Genomic DNA, 9970 nt, shown 5'->3' on the forward strand with positions numbered 1-9970 from the left:
AATAAATTATATGACTGAGACATTATATCAGATATTACAATTAATATTTACAAACAAATTATATAACTGAGATATTCGTCGTGGTACGTATTCTTTTAAAGCGCGACCTAAATTCTTTAAACCCTCTCTAATATTCGAGAGGTGTCCACTTCACTCATATTTCGTGAAGAATAGATTGATTCCACTTAATTATTTGATAATCGAGAGAGAATTAAAACTAACCCTCATAATACTTTTATGGAAGCTCGAACCCTTACTCTTAATATTATAAGTACAAGAGTTCTCCCACTGAACCAAAGTTCCATTGGTGCTTCTTCCTTTTAATGTTGCTTCAACAAAACGGTGACAAAATGTCAATAACTTGTTACGTGGGTTAGTTAGACACTTCTAAGACTGGTCAGTGCAATAGTTGAAGCTCTCATACTATTATACTCTAATTGTAATATCAATGACAAAAAGAAGATTAGGTGATACTTCTGTTTCTCAGTTTTAAAATAAAGGATACGATTTTTTTCTGTAATTGTAAGAGTCTATGATTATATATGTACTTTAATTTTATTCGATTGGGTTGAACTTTGATATTTTAAGTTAATTATACATTTAAGTAAATTTTAATTATACTGGCCTTTAATTGAATTTTAAAATAACGACAAAGTCACTGTCGAGCTAGGAATGAGGCCATAATTTCTTTTTACACCAAGCTAAAATTGTTTGTAGTGATCTAGTCAAGTTATTATTATTCACCGGATTAAAAAAAAATGTCAAACTTGTAGTCAAGGTATTACTCACCACATATTTTTAAAACCTCAACCTTAGTATAAGAAAATATTTTGAAAAGGAATATACGACGCATATCCCCTAAAACTTGTAAATGCGAAGAATGGTTATTTAGAATTAAATGTTTGATATAGCCATAATAAGTATTTTTTTATGTAAATTTTGTACTTTCTTAAAAGATTGGATCTCGTTGCGGTTAGTTATATACTTGTGTAAATATTCATTTAGTCTCTGTATTTTAAGTTAATTATTAGTTTAGTTATTAGAAAAATATCTCAAAACACCACATTTATTAATTATACTTTTCTTAACTTTTAGTTTTCTTATTTTTCTCAATTTTTACAGTAAGAACCTTTCAATAATCTTTAGGACATTAATAAAAAAAACATATTAATTTAAATTATTGATACGATTAACCAATACATTGTATTTGCATCCATCTAAAAGATTATTGTAACTTTGTTTGACACGACTCCACAATTCATATTTGCACGACTAGTTATGCACATCATCAGTTTTTCCTTTAAAATCCCTGGTGATTTTTCTAGGAATTTTCTAGCTAATGGGTTGAATTTTCAAGCAGGGTTTATGGCCTTAGGATCTTCCGCCAATTTATTAGCATATACACATATATTTCCTAGAATACGTAAATCGTTAAAGAATGAAACTCCAATTGTCTTGGTTTATCAGTTACGTGGGCATCCAAAATTCCTATATGATCCAAGTAATGCCCTAATAATTAAAAGAACATGTTGCCCATTGAGCAAAAATATCCAATGGCGTGCTTTCACCTAACTTTTTTTTTTTTTTTTGAAGTCTGTTATATAGAGATGTTACTGAAATTATATCAGACATTACAATTAATATTTACAATCATACTATATAACTGGGACCACCGCCGTACATTGACACACTGAAGCACTTACTCATATATTTTAAACCTCTCTAATATTATTGACACACTGAAGTATTTGCTCATATATTTTAAACCCTCTTTAATATTCGAAGGGTGCCTACTCCATTTACATTTCGTAAGGGAGAAACTGTCTCCACTCAATTATGTTGATAATTAAGGAAGTACTAAAATTAACTCTCATAAAACTCTTATGGAGGCTCGAACCCTTACACTCAATATTGTAAGTGCAAGGCTTCTCCCATTGGACCAAAGACCCATTGGTCTTTCACCTAACTTAAATAATTAACATTTTGCTTTTAGAATGCAGAGTATTGCTTTGACAAATAGTTATATTGTTTTTGGCATGTCATGGAAGTTTTTTTTATATATATAACAATTTATGTTAAAGAAAGAGCTGCTGTAGATAACGTCTACATATGATAATGCTTTTGAATTTTGAACATGTCGATAAGAAAAGATTGTTAGGAAAATTGCACCTTATAAATTATTTCAAGTGTTTTTTTTCAAAAGCATCAACAATCAATGATTTTTAACTACATTTTGTGTGTGTGTGTTTTTTTTTTCTAATTTTAAAGTTCTTCTTAAGAAAAAAAAAAGGTATTAGGATTAGGGATGGAAAATGAAAACTTGGCTGCAGGGCTAGAGTGTATTATTATTAAGAAATAATATAAAATTTTAATCTAAAAAATGATTTTTTTAACGTTGTGGAAATAAAATATTTTACAAAAAAATTGATTTTAGATTGAAGCTTTCTACACTTTTCTTTTCGATGTAAATAACCAAATAATTTAAAAGAAATCCATCTCTCATCTTATTACGGAGGCTTATTTTAAAACTTTCATAATTTTTTTTAAATAATTGCTATAAAAACTGAAAGTGTCAATACAAGATTAATTAACTTATAAATTAGATGATAGCAATGTGATTTTCCACCAATCTTTCAATTTAGAACGCAATTAATCCTAGAGTAAAACTCAGCTTTTAATTTACAGTCATTTACTATACTGAAACTAAAGAGGAAAAAAAAAATACATAAGCGGCGTTCATAACAATCAATTATGCACATAAAACCTAAAATAGTTTAAGCTCTACAAGTAACTATCTGCAATATAAAATATTAGTTGAAAAAGTAAAAAAAATGCTAAATAATAAACTAACATTCTCATTAATCAACAATTAACTTAGAAGAGTTGAAAAAATGAGTATGCATTGAAAATTGAATTAAAAGAGAGAGAGAGAGAGAGAGAGAGAGAGAACTGTGAACAAATTAAGATTTTGAGGTTTTTCCATTTTGGAGATTCAAAGGTTTATCAAATTACATGCTCCGCCCCTGGTTTTGGATGAAAAGCAAACGTATAAATAATTCATTATTAAACAATGTTTGTACATGTTATGGATAATATATAATTAAGTGATTACTCAGAAATCTGGGGGATTGCGGAAGGTGACATGAACACTCTGATTGCCAATTAATTTTTCTGCTTCACATGAAGAAGTGAGTGGATTCTATAATTTGCAATTTAATATATAGGCATGTTGCTGTTGGGTATCGTGTCAGTATCAACTGTGACACATTATACGAATAATGCGCATAATTGATCATCCTGCATGCTTGCATGTGATTCAATAAAGCTTTAATTAAATTTCTAGCTGTTTTAATTTGTTGAGTAGATTATGTAACAGATAAGAGATATTAAGCCGAAATATGATGAAGTCAACTGTATGATTGTATGATTTATGCCCTAATTAGGCTACCAACAATGTTATTCCTCCATGCTTCAAAAAATTAATCTTCATTTTTTAAATTAATTTTTACCTTATTCCATTCAGGAATGCTTCAGTGCTGTCCCGTTTTATTTAAAATAAAATAAAGAAATAAAGAGAATGGAGGTAAAGATTTTTTTAATAAAATTAATGCAATTACCAATCTCTTATCTTATCAAGTTAATATTTTATCGACTTTAAGAATGAGATAGAAAGATATCGGTCACCCCACCAATTAATATTTTTAACATTTGATTTTTTTAATTGTTTCTGTGAAGCAACTGCTTATCAAAGCCTAATCCAGATTCGCGACTTGTTCAAAATAATTGAATCGTCGATAACGACACATGATTTTAGACATTAATTATTATTTGTTTGAATACCGAACATGGCTATAATTAATTACTTGATGAAAAACCTAAGAGAAGTTGTTTTAATTTATGAAAGGCATCACATTGAGTAAGACGTGTTATGTTACACGAGATGATGACTGATGAGTCATAATTGAGTTTTTATAACCTTCTTATGATCAAAGTGGGTGATGCATCACTATCCACGCCAGTTCTTATAGAAAATAATTGTTGAAAAACTAAGTGTCCGCGCAACGCATGTTTTGTGACTTATGAGTAAGATTAGTTTTCTGAGAACAAAATGCATTTATTATGATTATGAGTGCGTTTAGGATTGAGATTGAGCAACTGTATCTTAAAGCACTAAAATGTTTGGTAAACACTAACGACTGTATTGTTGATATGATTTTTCACTTATATAATAAAAAATATATTATATCTTTAATAATTTTGTCAAAATTATTATTTAAAATTTATATTTACTATATATTATTAACTTTTATTTGATAGTTACAGTTTTTTTTTCTACGGCAGCTGTAACTTTTAAGTTACAGCACCTCAATCTCAAACGCACCCTATATAATACAACCACAAGAAGTACACCATTTCTCTACTATCGATATTTTTCATATTAATTAAACTTTTTTACGCTAGTAATGTTGTTCATGTCATTAATCAAATCTTTTTTTTTTAATTCCTATTGGTAAACTAATCTCGTTATCATTCATGTGAGTCGAGTTCGAACTCCAAAACAGTTGTTTTCAATGTAAGAGATTTAATTATCTCAACTAAATGGCACACATAATTAATTAATAAAGTTAATTTGTTAATTTAATTTATCTTTGACTTAATTATGTGAAAATGTTTAATTTAATTTAAAATATCAATTAAAATAACCTAACTTATAGTAATATTTTTAAATTTATTATAAAATTTTCAACTAAAACTTAAGAAACCTAGCTACAAGGTAAATTTAAAGTATTATCAATTTTAAACTGCTGTTTTATCTTGTGATGAGTTTTTTTTTAATCTTAATTTTGAAGTCGGTGGTTCTTTCTCTTATGCGCATTGGAGGTTAATTTTTTTAAATATTTAAAAATAGACGTAGATCCAGCTAATTTTAAAGCACGATCTGCATCATTAGATATCAACTTCTGACTTTTGTTCATGTTTTAGATCTAATTTTTAAGAAAATTGGAAGCCGGTTTGGAATTTTGGATACTTTTTTAATTTCTATTGGAAGCACTCGAGAGTTTTGACTATATATGAAAGGTGCTTGGGCTGATAAATAAGATCAACAAAATCATAGGGGCGGTGGCTTATTAAATAAAATACTACGATCGACAACTTATCAGATCTGTGTCAATAAGAATATACGATAAGCACTTAAAATAAGTGGTTCTCGTACTTTTATTTACAAAGTTAAGTCCATTTCATGGATCACGTTTCATCCATGCTTTTCATACAGCACGATAAGAGCGTTTTGAGGAGAATTTTTATGGTAAAATTTTAACAAAGGATATTTGAAGTAGCTTTTCAGATATTGGTGATAGTGTTTTAATTTATTTTTTTTAATGAAAGTACTTTTAACATTGTGATATGAGTTTAAGAACCCGTTTGAAATTGAGGTTGGAGTTGAATAAACGGCTTATTTTATAATTTATGATAAAAATAATATTTGGTAAATTTATAAAAACCGTTTATTTCATAATTTTCTCTATTTTGACAGTAGCTTTTAAAAGCATGTAGAGATTTCATAAGCAACTTATTGAATAAGTTACCATATTTTTTTAAATTTTCTATTATAACCTTAATATTCAAAAAATAATAATTATATCTTATTTTTCCATATACCCTAATATATAAGTCATTAGATGTCATATTACCACCACAATCAAACTAATTCATCTCTCCCGTATCAAAGTTTTGATCTAGTAAGTTCAACTTTATGTAATTTTATGTGTTTTAAAAAAAAAAGGTATATCTAAACATGATCAAACATATTTCAAAAAAAATAAAAAATAATTTAAACTTATGTCTATTTTGGTTATCATGTAATAAGATAACATGTTTGTAATTAAATTTATCAAACCCATGTACACTGCTTTTCAAACTCACAACAGCCACAACAATACAGTTTCTCAAATATCAAGTTTCTTTTTAATCAACAGCTTATTTAATTAGTAACTGCAATCTCAAATTGGCCTTAAATCTCTCCATTTGATCGTAAGAATATTAATTATTTTCTATTTTGGGCGCTGATATAGACTTTTGTAATGAATTTAATTTATGTCACATTTCCTTAAAATTTTATTATGGGTTCTTGTTTGAAATCATTATTAAAATATAAAATTATTTGCTTTTAGGCATGTTAAAAGAGATTTTCAGACTTACTGATAAGAGTTATGACCAATTTTCATCGTCTAATTATTAAAGTCGAGGATTAAAGGCTTTCTATTTATTAACCGTACATTAAGGAACATTTTTTTCTTCTTCTTCTTTTCTGCTACGTCGATCTACCCAATCAAATTGGAGTCATGTTATGGTATATGTAACTTAACGTGCCACAAAAAGGGGATGGAGAACGATGGAAATTGGAAAAATATGAGGTTGTTTTGTTAGAAATTTTAACATTTGACTTATTTGTTACAGAAAATATGCATCTTTTTAGGCCAAGTAGGACATTGGGATCATGTAGCTTGTTGGGTAGAAATGGGGCATCAGGTTTAAATGTTCTTGGAATATGCTCATAAAATTATACATATTTTGTCAACTTACTTGGAAATCATGAAGTTCTCTTTTGTCAAAACAACTTGAAGCAGGGGGTTAGAAAAATGCTCAAATGATTTAGAAAAGTTTCATTATAGCATTGATTCTTGCGCAACTCGATGGACCCACGTCTAGACACATTAGTATATATTTAGTGTGATAAAGAATATTCTTCTATTTAAACAGTGATGCAGAATATCAACTGTTGACTTATATGGTTAATTGATTAACAATAAGTGGTCTTAAATTTAGCTATTAGTAATTTCAAAATTTCAAGGACTATTATTTAAATATTCAATTTACTCCTACAACAAAATTTCAAATAAAATAAGTAGCACAAAAATCTAGAACATTTGAATACTTTGCTTTGAACCTTACGTGATATAGTATCGATCGGCTGGTAAACGTATCGGAAAAAAGTCATGTTGTTTATCAAAGCTGAAGTCATGCTAATATGTCCCCACACATATGGAATACTCAAACTGTGGAGCCAACTAACGGGTTAAATCCAAATTAAGGTAGTAAATTTCATCATATAAGACCTTATAAAATTTGAATTTTTTTTAAAAAAAGTAGAATTATTGTTTTTGAAAGTTGAAATTCTTACATTATTGAAGGTCAAAATTAAAGGTTGAAATTTTGAACCACAATGAATGTTAGCATGATCCCATATTGTGTAGGGACATTATTTTTTGAACAATCGCGAGTGTTGAGCTTTCCACATCCCTTATTGTTTGGTATGCGGAAATCGTTTTCGACTTCTTTGATCCATCATCTTGAAGCTTAAAAGTCACAATTTAATGGTTTTTGATTTGGTATATTCCAATTGATTCCGGAGATAGACAAATACCATTTTAGTTGAGTGGTCAAATAAACTGTCTGACATTACATACTTTGGCATATGATCGATTTCGAGCTCAACATTTCATGCTTTATTTTTATGGCATGAATAATATTAAGGCTTTATTTAGTATAATTTTTTAAATATAGTTTATTTAAGTAGAACTTATGTTAGTAGAGTTTTTATAATAGAGTTTTTATCAAAAAAAAATTTGTTGTTTGGTTGTCAATAAGAGTTTTTATTAAAAATTAATGAAATTACTTTAATAGGTAAATTTTTTAAAATATTTTATAAAAAAATAAAATAAAATAATTAAATAAGTAGATGATATTTTAGATATTTTAACATCTAAAAAAAACTTTTCAACCTCTACTCTCAAAAGTCTAAAATTTGAGCTTTTACTAGTAGAGGCAAAAAAACTTAATAGAAAAACAATCAAACAATAAAAAAAATTATGATAAGAGTTTATGAGATTAAATAAGCACTTATGGTCATTAAATAAGCTATACAATTATGTGATATTTTAATATATCCGTCCAATAAATGACAACGAATCTTGATAGAGACAAGTTGTATAATTTAGAATTCTAATTTTATAAACAAAACGTCAATAAATACTTGTTTAGTCTCTATATTTTGATTTAAGTGTCTGTTTAGTTATTATATTTTAAAAATATCTTAAAACACCCCCTACAGTTAAAAATGTTACATTGTTACTTTTTTTTTTACTTTTACAATAATTCCCTTCCAACAATATTTTTGATATTAGTTAATTTATCTTAAAAAAATAATTAGCAAATTAACTAATAATTATTTATTAGTACATTAACTAATAAATATTGGAATGAAAGAACTAATATTTTTTTTTTACCTATACAACAATCTTACTAATAATTATTTATAAATTAATTAATATTAGCCAACTTAAAGTAATGTTTAATATCCTTATAATAATCTTACTAATAATTATTTTATAAAAAATAATTTACCAAGTTAATCCAAAAAGTAAAATGATAATACAAAAGTTTTTGTAAACTTCTATGTTATTTTTTTACGTTAATTTGAAATAGTATTATTTTTTTGTTAATATCTCAAAAGTATTATAATAAACATAAGTGTAACATATTTAATTGCAGGATGTCTTAAGGTATTTTTTTTAAGGGAAAATTTCGGCCGACTCCCCTCATGAAGTGACAATCTTCAAATCACCCACTTATTGTTGAAAACATCAAGTTACCTCCCAAAAATTATTGTCTTAAGGTATTTTTTTAAGGGAAAATTTCGGCTGACTCCCCTCATGAAGTGACAATCTTCAAATCACCCACTTACTGTTGAAAACATCAAGTTACCCCCCAAAAATTGTTATCTCTCTATTACTTTTAACACCTCAAAGGATAAAATAATATTTGCACATTTTCTTAGCAGTCAATTAACAATTAACAGAAAAAGATCAAACCTAGGAAGACTAATTTGCATGGGCCAAAATCTTTATAGGTTTTTCAAAACACACATAAATATTTCAAATATTTATAGTATGCTCCCTAATACCTTAAAATATTTTTATTTTGTGCCTATATGACTAATTGTTTGAACATATTAAATTTTACCGTTTCATATTTCAAAAATATATTTTAAAAAATAAATATAGAAATTAATTAAAAGTTACAAATGGAAAAAGAATAATATTTTACATTTTTTCGTATTTTTTATTATTATCATTATTATTATTTTTTTTGTAAAGGTATTTAGAGAAAATTTAGATATTAAAAAAAGGAAAATCAAATAACAAAAGAAAAATGCTATTGGACTCATGTACATGAAAGAAAAAAATGAAGAAAAAGATGAAGAAAGAGTAAGGATGAGAAAAAAAATAAATCAAAGGAAAAGAGAAGGATGAGAAAAAAAAATAAATGAAAGGAAAAGAGGAGTAAGGATGAGAAAAAAAAAAGATGAAAAAAAATGAAAGAAAAAAATGAAGATGCTATGACTTTTAATTTTGAAATTTGATCTTGATGGCATTATCGTGATTTACATATGATGGCATGTCTTGTAATTTGTTTAACTAACATGTCTAATTAAAGAAAATTATCAATTTATTTAGGTCCATTAAGTTATACATCAAGTACTTTTTTTTTTCCAATGACTAGTTATACATCAATTATTTTTTTTAACCTCACAATGTCATTACAAGAATATTCTGTTAAGATAAGGGTACTTTCATATTTTTATGAGTCCACATCGGTCAATAGTTAAAGATAACGAGTTTTAAGTGTAAACTTGATATTCTCAATAATAAGGGAGCGACTTAAAGATTATCACTTCACGAAAAGGCAAGCTGAAATTTTCCCTTCTTTAATTATAAAGACTAAAATAAATTGATACTTAGCTCAGTTTACAGGGACTAAAATTTCACCCATGCTTTTTATACAACAAGATAAAAAGTGTTTGGAGGAGAATTTTTATGGTAAATTTTAACAAAGGATATTTCAAGTAGCATTTTTGAAATTGTTGACCGAAGTTTTATTTTTATTTTTTTTATAAAATTACTCTAAG

The sequence above is a fragment of the Citrus sinensis genome, chromosome 3, assembly GCF_022201045.2.
Source record: "Citrus sinensis cultivar Valencia sweet orange chromosome 3, DVS_A1.0, whole genome shotgun sequence".
Classification (NCBI taxonomy): Eukaryota; Viridiplantae; Streptophyta; class Magnoliopsida; order Sapindales; family Rutaceae; genus Citrus; species Citrus sinensis.